Below are 15,840 nucleotides of genomic sequence, written 5' to 3' on the forward strand. Positions count from 1 at the left end.
AGGGCTCTGCATCAGTAATCACTTCAGGACACATAGTCTAACCCCAACCCCCACCCCGTGTCTTCAGGTGACAGTTCGCTTGTGAGAGAAGAGAGCTGGGAAGGTGATCTGGAGATCTCTGTTGAGTTAAGTCACAATGAAAGTACAACACACACACACACACACACACACACACACACACACACACACAATGTGCCTCAGCATCAGGTTCCTTAACTCCCAGGAAGTTCTATGCTAGATGCACTTTTCTTCATCCCTAACCCTGCTACAAAAGGAAAAGTGGTTCATATATGGTCATTTTCCCTTTTTCTCAAGAAAATCATTAAGAACCACTAGCTTCATGACATATTTGGAAACTGTCAATGCACTCTGTACTGTAGTCATTCAACATGAAACCTCAGAATGCACAAGTGGCAATTTGGCTCCATTTTCAGACAGAGAACTTCTGTTACTAAGGCAATCCTTAGGATTAAAGCTCCATAATCACGAATTTATAGACAGGTAGATAGATAGATAGATAGATAGATAGATAACAGATAGAATGAATCGGTTTTCGGTCGTAAAAATGACAGTGGCAACTTATCACCCACATAATCCCCCCGAATCAGTAAACCAGTTAGGAACTTAGAGTCTGAGAAACTTCTGCCTTTCAGACCAAACTATCTGAACTTAAACTCTGAGGAGACTGGACCTTAGATTCAGAGCTGTGGTTTGATTTAACTTTAATTCTTTTTTAAAGAAAATTCATCTTTTTCCCCAAAGGATTTCAATGGCTATCTGGCTAAGAAATCTTCCTGACAGTCTGGAACAACCACAGTGAGAGCAGCCGTGAAAGAACAGACAGAAAAGACTCACTGTAATCTCTACTGACAAACAAAATTCTAGAAAGGGCACCCTTGCCTTTAAGTAGTGACACTCAGCCTGCCAGCTCCAGGGGTGCAGAAGGTGATAAGTATTTGCAACTCTTGCAAAAGAAGAAAAATAATTGGCTGTCCCTTATCCTCCTCTGGCTCACTGAAATTTTAATGCCTAAGCAAAAATGGTATTCTAAATATTGAGGGGCTTTTATTTTATGGGGATGAGTTAAAACTTGCTGATAACTGTTTTGAAAATATCAATTATTAAATTGTCATAAGTTTGAAATAAATAGGATCCACCTAAACTTACTCTTCTGTCTTCTGAGTTGTTCCCTAGCAATCTCAACAGCCAAAATCTTGATGGAGACACTTGGATTTTAACCACACACACAAATATATTTTTAAATATTGGACATAAAAAGAATCAGAGTAAAATTTAAAAATGGTCTGTGGTCATGAGACTTTTAAGATATCTGCTTGTTATTAAAAACACCATATGCTGCTGGAAATCAAGTCCAGGATATAGAAAGACTAGGTACAAAAGCAAATGAAGATAGCAAAAGGTTTGGGAGAAAAGTAAAAGTTACAGATTTTTTTCCAAATGAAATCCCGGTGGATAAATTCAACAGCAGTTTTTGATAATGAAAATCCTAGCAGAGTATGGAGACAAGGAGAATCCTCTACATGGCAATGGAATCTGCTAAATGCCCATAACACACATAATGACATTGTCCAGGCATCCTTGTGGAAGATCAGAGGCCCCCTAATATGTGTGAACAAAGTAGAATGGAAGGTTCTAGGCGGTGATGAAGAGAGGGCAGGAAGGAGAGGAGAGTGAGGGGAAGAAAGACAAGAAGAGAGAGGAAGGGAGGGCAGAAGAAGGAAAGAGAGAAGGAAGGAGAGAAGGGAAGAGAAAGTAAGGGTTGAGGGGAAATAACATTATCAGTTTTTGCAAATAGTGAATATTCTACACATAAAGCCCTGGGGCCTGTACGGGAACACAAGGGGGATGCATGGAGTAAGAGTTTCGTAAAGCAGTGGTCCCTAAGAGTTCCCCCAAGGAGCGGTTGGGGAGTTTTGTGAAGAAACAGAGGAGAAAAGGTGACTTCTGAGCATGTGGAGGTGGGGATACATTAGCGGCTGCACATGTAAAGGTCATGCTTCATCATGCATTGCATGATTAAATACGTGTTACATCCCCACAGCTGGGCATGAGTTTTAGTGAGATAATGAGGGGAGAGGTGGCATGGGGTCAGCGTTGGGTCCACCTTGAAGCTCACTGGTTTGGTCTGGTCCTTGCTTTCTTTGTACTCAGCACCCCCCTTTCAGTAAACATCCTCCATCCACACTCCTGCAAGATGTGCTACTAAAGGACACATACTTTTAGCTTTTTCCTTTTTTCTTATGGAAGGAGCCAAAGAATACTGGGTTTATGGTCAGGGTGGAGGGGACCCAAGTCCAGCCCCTTCTCTGTCTTATGCAGACCAAAAATTAGAGACAAAAAGAAGGGGAAAATGTCTGCTGAACATAAAATCAATAAAAAGTAAATAAAAGTCAATTGCCTTCCTATAAATAAATCACAATTAGAAAATGTAATTTTTAAAAGATGCTATTGAAATTATTTAATCTATGAGATAGTTAGAAATAAATTTAGCAAACATGTGCCAGAATTTTATTGACAAAAATACAAAACTCAATTGAAGGACTTAAAACTTAAATATTTATGGGGACAGTGAAGCTTGATATCTTGAAGATGTCACGTATTACCAAATTAATCTATAAATTAAATATAATTCCAGTCAAAATTGGACAGGCTTTTTCATGCAAGTTGGCAAGCTGATTCTAAAATTTATGTGGCGGCAACCAGCCAATTTTAGTATATGTGCTGCCGAAGCGAGCACAGCAACCAGCCAGTTTTAAGGAAAAAGACAATTTTGAGGAAAAAGGACAATGTAAGTGGTTATTCATCATATATGTAAAGATGCTAAACAGGGATAGTAATTAAGAAATTATAGTATTTACAATGAATAGACAATTAGAACGACAGAACAAAATAGCTCAGTTCCTGAGGTCTTTTGGCACTCTAATGGCCTTTCAATGGAAGGACATTATAGTTTCTTCTTAACGTTTACCTGTATTTTCTAAATTTTCATTGACAAACACACATTACTTGCAAAAATAGAATTAAATAAAGCTTTTTTTTGTATAATAAATGACTTTTTGGTAGACATGGACAAGCTTGTTCTAAAATTTATAGAAAGGCAAAGAAGTTAATATTGGTCGAAGAGTTTTGGAAAACAAGAATAAAGTTGGGAGATCACTCTATTTAGGCTGAAATGTTGAGGCTTACTCTACAGCCACAGTTGTAAAGCCATGAGGTATTGGTGAAGATTGTTTCTGAATGCAGCAGAAAAGAGAACCCAGAAATAGACCCACAAAAGATCTCACACTGATTTTTAACAAAGCTCCAAAAGCAATTCAATGGAGAAAGGAGAGCCTTTTCAACAAATAGGATCAATTAACCGTGTTAAGGGAAAAAAGAGAACTCCAATCTAAACTTCACACTTTGTACAAAATTCACTTAAGATACATCACAGATTCAAGTGTAAAATGCAAAACTATAAAACTTTTAGGAGAAAATCTTCAGTGCTTAGGGTCTAGTGAAGAGATTCTGGACTCAACACCAAAAGCACTGTGCGAGAAAGAAGAGATGATAATGAGGACCTCATCAAAAGGTACAACTGCTCTGAAGACCCTCTCAAAGAACAGAAAGATAACTTAGAAGCTAGGAGGAAATACTTGGAAACCATATGTGGATTAAGGACCCCTGAAACACAAAAATAAAAAATAAAAAGGTAATCCAATGTAAAAATGAGCAAAGAGCATAAATAGACATTTTACCAGACGCACAGATGACAAATAAGCACATGGAAAATACTGAAGATCACTAGCCATTAGGGAAATGCAAATTAAAACCATAATGAGAGGCGCCTGGGTGGCTCAGTCGGTTAAGTGTCCAACTTCAGCTCAGGTCCTATCTTACACTCTATGAGTTCAAACCCCATGTCGGGCTCTGTGCTGACAGCTCGGAGCCTGGAGCCTGCTTCGGATTCTGTGATTCCTCTCTCTGCCCCTCCACCTCTCACTCTGCCTCTCTTTCAAAAAATAAGTAAACATTAAAAAAAAGTTTAAAAAAAAAACATAATGAGATAACTATGTACCCGTCAGACTGACTATAAAATAAAATAGTGGGATTCCAAATTTTGGTAAAGATGAAGAGACACTGGCTCATCATACATTGCTGAGTAGGAATGTGAAATGATACAGTCACTTTGAAATATAGTTAAGCAGTTAGAAAAAATGAATGCACATTTAGCATATGACCCAACATCATACTCCTAGGCATTTATGCCAGAAAAATAAAATCTTATATTCACAAAAAAAATATGCACCTAAGGGGCACCTGGGTGGCTCAGTCGGTTAAGCATCTGACTCTTTATTTCAGTTCAGGTCATGATGTCATGGTTTGTGATACTGAGTCCCGCATCAGTCTCTGGACCAATAGCATGGAGTTTGCTTGGGATTCTCTCTCTCTCTCTCTCTCTCTCTCTCTCTCTCTCTCTCTCTCCCTCTCCTCTCCTCATGCTTGCTCTCTCTTTCAAAATAAATAAATAAACATTAAAAAAAAATGCACCTAAATGTCCATAGAAACTGTATTTAATCAGGGTTCTCCAGAGAAATAGAACCGATAGCATATAAAAATATAGATGGTTAGATAGATGATAGATAGATATTGATCAACTGATTGATTTTAAGGAATTGGTTGACTCCATTGTTGGGTCTGGCAAATGCAAAATCTGCAGGGCAGGCCAAGCAGGATGAAGAACCAGGGAAGAATTGATCTTTTGCAGTTTGAATTTGAAGGCAATCAGTTTAGAGGCAGAATTCCTCCTGTTTGGAAGATCTCAGTCTTTTCTCTTAAGACCATCAACTGATCGGATGATGCTCACCTACATTATGAAGGGTAATATGCTTTACTCAAAGTCTACTGATTCCAGTGTTAATTACATCTAAAAGAGACAGTACCTTTGCAGCAACATATAGACTAGTATTTTGTTTGGTTGAGAGATAAATTATTTCTTTGGATTTACATTCTATGAAATTCAAATGCTGATTCAGTGAGAAAACATCTCAAATGATACCGTTTTTCATAAATACGAATTATTTTTCCCAAGTCTGGATTTCCTGGAAATCACATCCCTCACAACAAGCCCACCTTCCATTTCTGCCATTCAAAGGCTGTTTTATTTCCGGTCTGAACCAGGGGAAATGAATAGAACCCACCATAATTGTCCAACACTTTGATAGTATTTTATTTCAACCTCTGATCCCTGCCCTGTGATTAGAAAGAAATTGTGCCAGTTTGCTCCTGACAGTCCCTGCTGCAGGAAAAACTGGTATCAGATGTTCTCTGGAACATACTGTCTTTCATCTCATTCAGAAGCTAGGCATGCAACTTAAAACAAAAGAAAACAAAACAAAACAAGAAACAGGTCCATGTCTGTGCATATCACACACCCACCTGGGCCCTGCCATCAGCCACGGGTGTTGAAGACAATTCTGCTGTAGAGCCACAGGTGGAATAAGGGAGGAAAGGCAAGTGTTTCTATAGCACAGTGGAGATGGACTTTCCAGCTCCCAGACTCAGACAATTCTCCGCTTCCAGCCACCTCACCACCAGTGCTTTACCCCAGGAGTCATTTTTGACATTAGGCTAGTTGAAGCTTATGTGCCTCTCCTTCCCCCCATTTTAGCTGGAGGCCAAGGATCATCACTGCTTTCTTTAAGGATGGGCTGCATTATCCATCTGGCAATGCATTATCCAACTCTTATAGGGGTTTATCAGGTACTTTTCCAACACAACATACTGCAGGACAAGATGGCCACATCCCGATCATACATTGATTGGCCAAACCAGTCACAGATGGCCAGGGTCTGCCAGGTGTGCGTGCAGACCATGACCTGGCCATAAATGTTGCCCTGGTTCATCAGACCTGAACAGTGAACCTGAACCACTCTCAGTAGCTCAAGATTCTACGAAGTTCCAGTGGATAGTCTTAGATTTAATTTCCCAGACTATGTCCAGGAAAAAGTTTTCAGTTACCGAAGTATAAAATCAGTCATGGTCTGAATTGTTTAGATAAAGATGAGCCTCAGTAAAGATATCCTTGATTTTTCAGGGAAGCCCTTTGTTTTATAATTAGCACCATATTCTTTTATCCTGCAGCTTGACAACACTGATACCACAGCATCTCTCCATTGCTCAGTCTGTGTCAGTCTTTTGAAAGAGATGACATGCGAGCATCACCCTCAGGAGGAACATAGGCATCAAAGACACCAGCTATAGAGACCAAATGTGTGGGTGCTTCAAGCATTGTGGAGGAAAGACCAGTCCTGCTTTGTGGGGCATATTCTATAAATTCCTTTTCTGATTTGTATTTGGATTCGTAAATACAGGGTGTGAAACATTTTATAGTTCTCACTTGAACCACAGCTATGGACTGAGTCACCAGGACTAGCTGCCAAGAGCACCACCCTACACCCTGGATAAACAAGACAATCCCTGTGGCATGGCATCTTCCATTTTGTCCATGCCAAGGCCACTGGGATGGGGACTAAGAGTGAGGAGCCTGGCACAGTAGACAAGAAGCAGATGCTAGGGCTAGCCTGGGTGTGTATCTAGGCTGGTGTTTGATCAAGCAACTGGGAACCACAGCCCAGCCAAACTGATGCATAAAATTAACCATGCCACATCTTTCTTTGATAGCCCAAAGTGGAAATGACTCAACTATTCTTCAATGTATTAATGACTAAAGAAACTGATACATCCATGCCATGGAATACTACTCAGCAATAAAAACTATTGATACACCTAACAACTTTAATGGATCTCAAAGAAATTATGCTGAGTAACAGAAGCCAATTTCAAAATGCACTTTATGGTTCTATTTATATAACATTATTAAAATAACAAAACTATGCAGATGTAAAACAGATCTGGTTACCTGGAGCTAGAAATGGGGAGAGGAGATGGGTGTAGCTATAAAGGGATAGTAAGAAGGAGTCTTCTGGTGATGGAGAAGATCCATATTTTGATTGTGGTGATGGCTACACAAATCTACAGATATGATAAAATTTCACAGAGCTATGCACATGCCTGCACAAGTGAATGCAAAACTGGTAAAATCTGAATAGTCTTAGTAGACTGTCCAATGCCATTTCTTGGTTGTGATGTCATACTACTATTACCCAAGATGTTACCATTGGGAGAACTGGGTAAAGGACACATGAGACCTCCTTCTAATATTGCTTTTACAAATTCCTGTGAATCTACAAGCATTTCAAATTAAAAAGTTTTTAAAAGCACATGGTTTGAAATTGTTTAGTCTTCCCATTCTTAGTTTGTACCTAACCAAATAAATTAATCACCAATGTTTGTGACCTGATCACTATACGCTGACTACATTATACAGAATATCTATTTGCAATTTTGTGCTCCATTTTAAGAATCCATCAGGCTCTGAATATTTCTCCAGAACTAATAATTGTCATTGAAGACCCCAAAAGAAGCTTCTTACCATGAATCTCTGTTCCCTACGTCTATCCCATGGCCTGAACTCACCTACCGTTAACCCGTTAGTAATTGTTATAACATATAGAAGGATGCTGTTAAAATGGAATGGTCTACACTTGCTGAGCTAAGAATGGCCCTTTTGAGGGTCATTGTGTGCCAGGAAATGGTAACTGAATCCCTCTCTCGGTATTCAAAATAGGTCTACAAAATCCTCCTGCTGCCTTGTGAAGGCACTGACCACATTCTTCATGTCTCCAAAGTGAAATGCTTTCAGACACAGAGCCTAGAAATTCACAGGCAACTCTTGTTGCCATGACAGAGCAATCTTTGCCCAAGTGCAAAACAAAATCATTTGCACAGCTTCCTCTGCTGTGTTACTGCCTCATTGAGCCTGACAGCTCCATGGCTGCCTGAGGACAAAAGAGACCTTGGAGCAGGAATCTGGCCACATTCACAGCCTTGTGGTCCTAATGCAGCCTGGGGAGAGCCTGCCATCCCTTGTCTCTGTCAGTGCCTGCCTGTGCCTGCTCATCTGTGGTGAACTCGCAAAGGCGGCTCTCCTCCCAGGCTCCTCCGTGCTTCTCTTCTTTTACCCACAATTTCCTGCTCCAGTGGGGAGGGAGGCACAGGAGTTCCTGTGGCTGACCTGGTGTTTGGCAGCTGCTTAGGAATGAAATTGGCCTGTGCTGGGCAGCTGAGACCTGCAAAGCAGCAGGTGCAGAGAGAGAAGGATGGGCCTGGAAGACAAAGACTGTGTACAGACCTATTCCTTGCATACAATGCAGCTTCAGGAATGACTGCTAATACAGGGCTAAGCACGGAGGTCACCGTTTTATGATTAGTAAAATTTTGACAACAAGGGGGGCAAGTACCTAAGGCAGAGGGCAAAAGGGATGGTGATAAAAAGACCCACCAAAGATTAAGTTATGAATAAGCACAAGGCTCAAAATACAAGATTAATTTCAAGCGATGATAAAAGTTTGCAAAGTCCTAGGTAGGTTTTCTGAAAATGTAAATTGATATGCATTTACATATCATGTATCTGTCTATATGATTTCCCATTTAGATTGTAAGACCTCTGAAAGTAGGACCCTCAGGGGGTCTAGCTTGGTGCATGTGCTGACATTCAGTAAATTAGAGCAGGATACTAACATTTGCTCAGTACCTGGTGTGTGTTCTGTTACAAATTCATCCAGTTTAACCCTCACAACAACACCCTTAGCACAGCTCAGCACCTGCGTTTTGCAGATGTGGAAAGACACTCAGTTTTAGCAACAGGCTCAGGACTTACAGAAGTGAGTGAGTGGGGTGGACATTGAGATACAGGTCTGCACCTCAGATCGTGTTCTCTTGTAGCACCATCCCATCTCCCAAATATTTACTCATGTTATTTCAAATGTGTGCAAAATGTATACATGTATAAGTGTTCTTACATGTGTGAGGTGGCCATAAGTAAAGCTGTACTAACAAGCACACATTGAACGATGTAGGGATGGGTTCATGATTAAACTTCTACTGCCACAAATATTCTCTTACGTGCTTTCTGAATCAAGCACCATTACTATAGGCAGTACAGGGACAGCTATTCTGCATAGAGAACATAATATGTCTGCAGTGCTTCCCAACACAAAAAGTGATGCCATCAGTAGGAGGGAGAGAAGGGAGGGGAAAGGGAGAAACTCAGAGGAGTCAACACAGGAAGGCCGACCCTTTGGGGGCTCCAGAAGGAACATCCCCTTCCCCCTGGCATTGGAGCACAGTCATTGTGGCAACTTCCAATTACAAAAACACCTTGGCTATGTCTCGCATCTTGCAGGAAAGCTTGCAGGAAAGCATTCGGGACTGAGGTGGAGACAACACAAACACATATGCTTTGTGAAGACAGAAGTTACAAGGGGTAGAGACAATACAAACACAATTGCTTTGTGAAGACAGAAGTTACAAGCCGGGACCCATGCAAAACTTTTACTTCCAGCCACCAACCAATCCCAGAGGCATTTTTTTTTAGATGAAAGGCTAATAGAACACAAAACAAAAATACCTGATCCAACTTCTCAAACAGAGACAAAATTGGAGCCAAAGTCTAATGGAAAATATGGAGTGAACTGCATTAGCTGCAGAATATGTTGAACTTCACCCTGCACTCCTGGAAAATATAGATAGTCAAGGAATCTCACCACCACTCACATGATTGGATGTGGGGGCTCTGGAGTGAACAGTCAAGAAAGAATTCTTGAGATGTTTTCATTACAATTAAAAAATGTGGTTTTATTAAAGCATGGTGATGGGACACTTGGGCAGAAAGAGCTGCACTAGGCCGTGAGGAGAAATTGATTATATACTTGGAAGTTGGGGGAGGTAAACACAAAGAAGTTTCCAAAAGAATTTTCATATGTTAAAGAAGACTTACAGCATCCCGGAAGCCTGGCTATTGTGAAGCTAAGGTTGTTTCCTCTCTAGCAAAGCATTAACATTAAGACAGTAGGGAGTTCATGGAGGAATGTCTTACTCTGCCTGTCAAGTATTTGTCAATGGCTGCAAGTTATAATGAGATTTAACTTTATCTACATTTCTTTTGCCTTCGTTCTCCACATCACTACCATCACCCTTCTGTATTTCAGAAAACAACTTACTGCAAATTTATTCCACATATGACTTCTCTAAGACACATGGTTGACCCTCTTTATCTGCAACAAGACCAGACACAGACCCTCCAAATTCTAGTTCTTTGTCTTATAATGATTGTATGTTGAACACTTTGTCCTCACTGACCAATCTGGACAAAATGACCACGAGCCTGACTTGCCCAAACTTTAGTCTGACTTCTCTCCCTCCTCTGGACCCCTGAACTCTGGCCTGTGAGCTTAAGGAAGCACTGGGGGCTTAAGGAAGACTGGACTGCAGAACATTATCCCTCCCCCCAACAGCCTCTCCTGAGAACCAGCCAACCACAAACACTTTTCCTGCCCCACTGTAAAGTCACAGCACCTGCTCAGCCAGTCTCCACAGGAGTTCTTTCTAGCCTGTTGACTCCTTGCTTTGAAAGAACAGCTCTATCTGCCTGACCTCTGAGACACCTGCAGATATGGTGCCTGTGTACCCCTACTGTCCTGCCCCCCTTTACCCACCTGCAATAGCTTCAAATCAGGTCTCTCCTTACCTTCTGGATTTATTTTTTATTTGAAACTGCCTAAAGATAAAGTTTCTAATAATTTTTAAAATTGTATTTCCCCTTAGTCATATTGGCTTTTATTTATGATTTCTCTTTTATGTATTTTAAGTTGTTCATCCCTGATTCAGAAGCCACATAGGCAGAGGGATCAAACCCTGCATCAAGCTTCCCACACACCTTAGGTTGAACCAAAAATGAATAGGTAGGAGGGCTGCTTCCATATGCAAACATCTCCAGATAATCAATTTTATTCTAATACCTTGCTAGCTTCAGAACCTTCTTGCTGCCTCTCGGGCCATTTAATTCACTTCCAGCTGATGCCTGGGGAGGCAGTGCAAAACAAAGGAAAACGAAAAAGTATATCAAACTAAAGTATTCCATTAGATCACACAAAGTTAAAAGCCTGGCCAACTCCAAGTTTCAGAGAGCATCTCTGTTGTAGTATCCCTAAACTGACCAAAATAAGAGGTTTGCAAGTGTCTGCAAACTATCAGCTCTGCACTCTTGAAAACATTTATGTTATCATCTAAGTTTCGATAACATTATTTTCAAAAACAAAAGTAAGGATATATAGACTGGCAAAGAATCTTTTTTGACTTATAAATGTAGTAATAGGTAAAGTCACATGTCAGTTAAAAATTGCAAACAGCATTTAATTATGCATTGCCCACTTAAAGAATTGCCCACTGAAATCGTAACATCCAGGCTACCTAGCATCCATAGTACAGGACACTTTTTCTGGATTCTTGCTTGGAAGTTTCCAGAGCTTACTGTCATGGATACCAGGATCACTAGGATTCTCAGAAATGTTTAACAACTGGCTCTGGGGGAGGAGGTCAGCACTTGCCGATTTCCACCTTGTGAACACTGCTGCCACAGCTGATTTCAGGCTACCCATGTGACTGTGCTTGGTGTTGAGGAGAGATGGCCAGCAGCACATGAAAGTGCAACAGACGTGAATAACTTCAGAGCACAGAACAATTAAATGTAGTAAATAATTAGGAAGGGATGAATTTTAAGTATATACAAGTTTGGTTTTAATGTAACTTACTTAACTGTAAATTTATATAATTTAACTTTTAATAATGGTTGTGTGGAACAAATGGCTTGCAAACTTCCTGGAAACCTAACAGTCAGCTTTTGTACTCTGGAGCAAGCTGTAAACCAGTGCATGCCAGTGGGTGCAGGACCCATCCCTCACCACAGTCACAGCCAAGATGACTAGTGTGAAAAATAAGCCCATCAGTGCAAACTAAGGATGGACGTGGAGAGAGAATCAAGCACAGTGAAGTGAGGACTTAATGAATGTTCTTGCAACCAGTGGGTGTCTGACCTACAGGCACACTCAGGACGGTTACAGCAGACAATTTATCTCCTAGCCTGAAGTCCCTCCCCTGGTTCCTCATTGGCTGAGTACTACAAAGGTTACAGCCTTTACTGGATGTCACCTATGCCCACCTAAGGCAAAAAGTAGTCTGATTGGAATCTTTCAGTCCCTCCTCCCTTTATGCTATGATACATGGTCATTGTAAAGCCCAGGAAACTAAGTCTGTGAAGCAGAGATGGAAAGAAGAACCAGGAAATGAAGTGTCCAAGGGTATGGGGCTCCATTCTGGGGTGGGGTGGGGGGGTTGTGGTTCATACATATTTCCACTAGGTTGTAAACCTACTGTTAATTAGACAGCACAACTTTTATTTGGTGTTTATGAAAATGAATCATCTCCCTTAATAAGACAGAAATTATTTCATGCACAGAAGCTTAAGAGATTTTACTGACCAAAAGACTCATCCTATCTGTGGTGGGTTAAATGATGGCGCCTAAAAGATATTTCCAACTGGAACCTATGAACATGGTCTTATTTGGAAAAAGGGTCTTTGCTGATGGAATTAAGGATCTGGAGACGAGAACATCTTGGATTATCTGGGTGGGCCCTAAATACAAAGACCAGTGTCCTTATGAGAGAAGATACAGACAGAAGAGAACACAAAGAGACTCCGGGAAGAAGGCCATGTGACGATGGGGGCAGAGATTGGAGTGATCCACTAAGAGGCTCAGGAACACCAAGGATTCCCAGTGGCACCTGTGTAACAGGTTTCCCTCTGAGCCTCCAGAAAGAACCAAACCCACTGATATTTTTATTTGGGATGTCTGGCCTCCATAACTATGAGAAAATAAACTTTTGTTGTTTGTAGTCACAAAGTTTGTGGTAATTTATTATGACAGCTTTAGGAAACTAATACGCTACCAGTGACAATTAGTCCTGGTCAAACTGGGCTCAAAGCAAAAGGCTTTCAAGATTTTAAAAGCTATAAAATAATAATTTGGAGCACCTGGGTGGCTCAGTCAGTTAAGCTATAAAATAATAATTCAGAAAATTATGCAATACTGTAACCATGAACAATCATAATGGAGGAGGCAGGTGAAATTTAAAGGGAAAGACAACTTTGCAGGTATGCTTTGTTCTAAGAAGTCATCTCATATCTTAACAATCTATTTAGTCAGGCATGGCCAGACTCCCTGGTAACCCAGACACAGCCTAGAAAGTACCAAGAGCCAGAGCTTACCTGCTAGGTGGGGGGGACATGTTCTTAAAATTCTCAGCTATAGCCTTCTTTTCATCTCAAGACTATGTGCTCTTATTTAACAGAATATGCTATTAACTGGGGGGAATAAAGTAACGAAAAAAACTGTGACATCCAAGAGACTTGGGAAAGAGGAGCAGATATAAAAATTTCCCTTTGATTATGATTATTAAACTGAGTATATAATTTGTGGGACCCAGTGCACAGTTTCAAGACAATTCCAGCAGAGCATTAAGAGAAGCATAAGGCCTTGCATAGCCACAGAGGTTACAGGCACCTGAATCCAGCCCTATTAATGGGCCAGCAAGCCTACTTACTACAGATTAGAAATTTTTATTCCTAATAAATTGTGTACCTAATACACAACTGTCAAAATTTTTTAAGAGTTATTTACATTTAGGAATAACTTGCCATATATTGCAAATAAAAAGAAATATGCATTGACTTATTTTACATAAATGTTTATAGAAGCTTTATTCACAACCACCAAAAATATGGAAACAACCCAAATATCTTTCATTGGGTGAATGTAAAACAAAAATCATGCAGTGGAACACCACCAAAAAGCAACAACATGGATAAATGTCAAAGACATTAGACCCAAGGGATCCCAAAGAAGCCCACCTCCCAAGGTCACATCACACACCATTACATTTGTGTGACACCTTGGAAAAGGTGAGAACCCAGAGAAGGAGGACCAATCCCTGGTTGCCTGAGGCTGGGTTGGCCAAAGGGCTTGACTACAAAGGGGAAGCTTGGAAGGATATTTCGAAGTCACAGCTGCTCTGTGCTCTGATTGTGGTGATGGTTACAGAAAACCATACCAGGTATCAAAATTCTTAGGAGTGTCAGCTTTATCATATGTTAATTTAGAAAATTTTTAATGAAAAAATATATATATAAAGTTCCAAATAAATTAGTCTTAAGAAGTCCTTTAAGAGACTTTTTCTGTCTGGGTAAAACAGACAGAAAGGCAGCTTTCTGGGGCTCTGCCACACCAGCCCTGGTTTTGTGTGGCTGGGTTTTGTATTTGAACTAGAAGATCAGTCCATAGCAGTGGGTTTTCTTAGTTCTTCTCCCCAGCTGCATCCCTCTGTGTGCAGGGCAGAAACACGTCTGGAAGGAAAGGACTGTCAGCCCACACTGGGCACAGGCCCCATCGCGCGGCATCCACTGGTGCAGACGTGCTTTCCTTTGTCTGCTATGGTGTCTGTCTGCGGCCTCTTGGTTAGACCCGCTACCCCAAACCACACCTGCTGGCACCCAGCAAATGTGAACAATCCCAGTTCCCCACAACTGGGCCCACTGGTCTGTCCCGTAGGCAAGCAGCCCTGGGTCCCTGTGGTTAGCCAGACTGATCCACTGGTTGTAACAGTCAGTGATTCTAAACACTGCGTTTCAGGGGGAGGTGGAATCACGCCTCTGGCTTCACAAGTCTTGGATACACATGGATCAAACACAGTGGGAATTCTGAAAAGGCTGCTGAGTCTCGGGCTTCCCCGCTATAGTTTTCTCCTCCCACAGAATGGTTTTCCAGAAGAGTACTTGGTAAACAACAAAGGATCATGCATACCTGGGGAGGCACTGCTGTAAGGGTGAGTGTACTGAGCACAGACCAGAAGGACCTGACAGTGTCATTCATGACAGGAGGTGGCCTTCACTCTAAGCAAGCACTGAGTGCCAGGGACCCTGCCACCATCCTCACAGTGACTGTGTGAGAGAGGGGCTGTCATTGCTGTGACTGGTGAGGAAACAAGCTTCAAGAGGAAGTGACAGGTGACAGAGCTGTGCCCATAACCTTAGCCTCCAAACCAAAGTCTGTACAAGGAAACCTTGAGGCCCAACGTAAAGCGTGATGAAAGGGACTAACCACCTCTCATAAAAGGCTGCTTGGACCTCACCAAAATCATCTTGATATCTTGTCATTTGGAACAGCACTCAAAAAAAAATTTTTTTTAATTTTATATAAGGAAATACTTTCTTCAGAACCTATCTTATGCTTGCGTGTAATCTATAAACCCAGGGTTTGCAGTTACGCCAGTGTGGTCTGAGGTCCCCAGGACTCTGGAGAGCAGCCAGAGGCCACTTATGCTGTGAAATGGCCTTTACTCTGACAGTCACATAGGGTGCCCAGGGGTCAGCCTGGCAGGGGGTTGCACTTCCAGTCCTGCCACGCAATGGGCATTGGGTGGCACACCTGCGTCTCATCCTCTCTGACTGGGTGTCTACAGTCACACCCCAGCACTCAACGTGGGGGATGGGGTGAGGGGACATGTCCACTATCTTGCGTCTAGTGTTTTATTCTTCAAAGAATAAACTCACGGTTAAAAACTGCAGTCACCCTCCCATTTTACTTGCCCTTGTGAAAGCCATCTGATTTTCTGCATCAACAAACGCAGAAAGTTCGAATTCAGATTTTGGTGCAGGATCCACCGCGCGATGGCCCCCTGACACCTTGTCCCCGGTGCTGCGTGGCCTTCAGGCCCAACAGTGGGGATTCGCCGGGCGGGGGCGCACGCAGTCCTTGTGGGCGCAGGGTCAGCCGGCCACATGCACCTGTACAACCCAAGTCCTCGAATCCACAGCTCTCCACC

General features: G+C 41.7%; 1 pseudogene; it reads right to left on the minus strand.

Annotated features, from left to right (window-relative positions):
• Window positions 1-5,700: 5,700 nt before the first annotated feature.
• Window positions 5,701-15,520, minus strand: LOC131492388 (large ribosomal subunit protein mL45-like; annotated as a pseudogene).
• Window positions 15,521-15,840: the final 320 nt, after the last annotated feature.

The sequence above is a fragment of the Neofelis nebulosa genome, chromosome 13 (assembly GCF_028018385.1).
Source record: "Neofelis nebulosa isolate mNeoNeb1 chromosome 13, mNeoNeb1.pri, whole genome shotgun sequence".
Taxonomy (NCBI): Eukaryota; Metazoa; Chordata; class Mammalia; order Carnivora; family Felidae; genus Neofelis; species Neofelis nebulosa.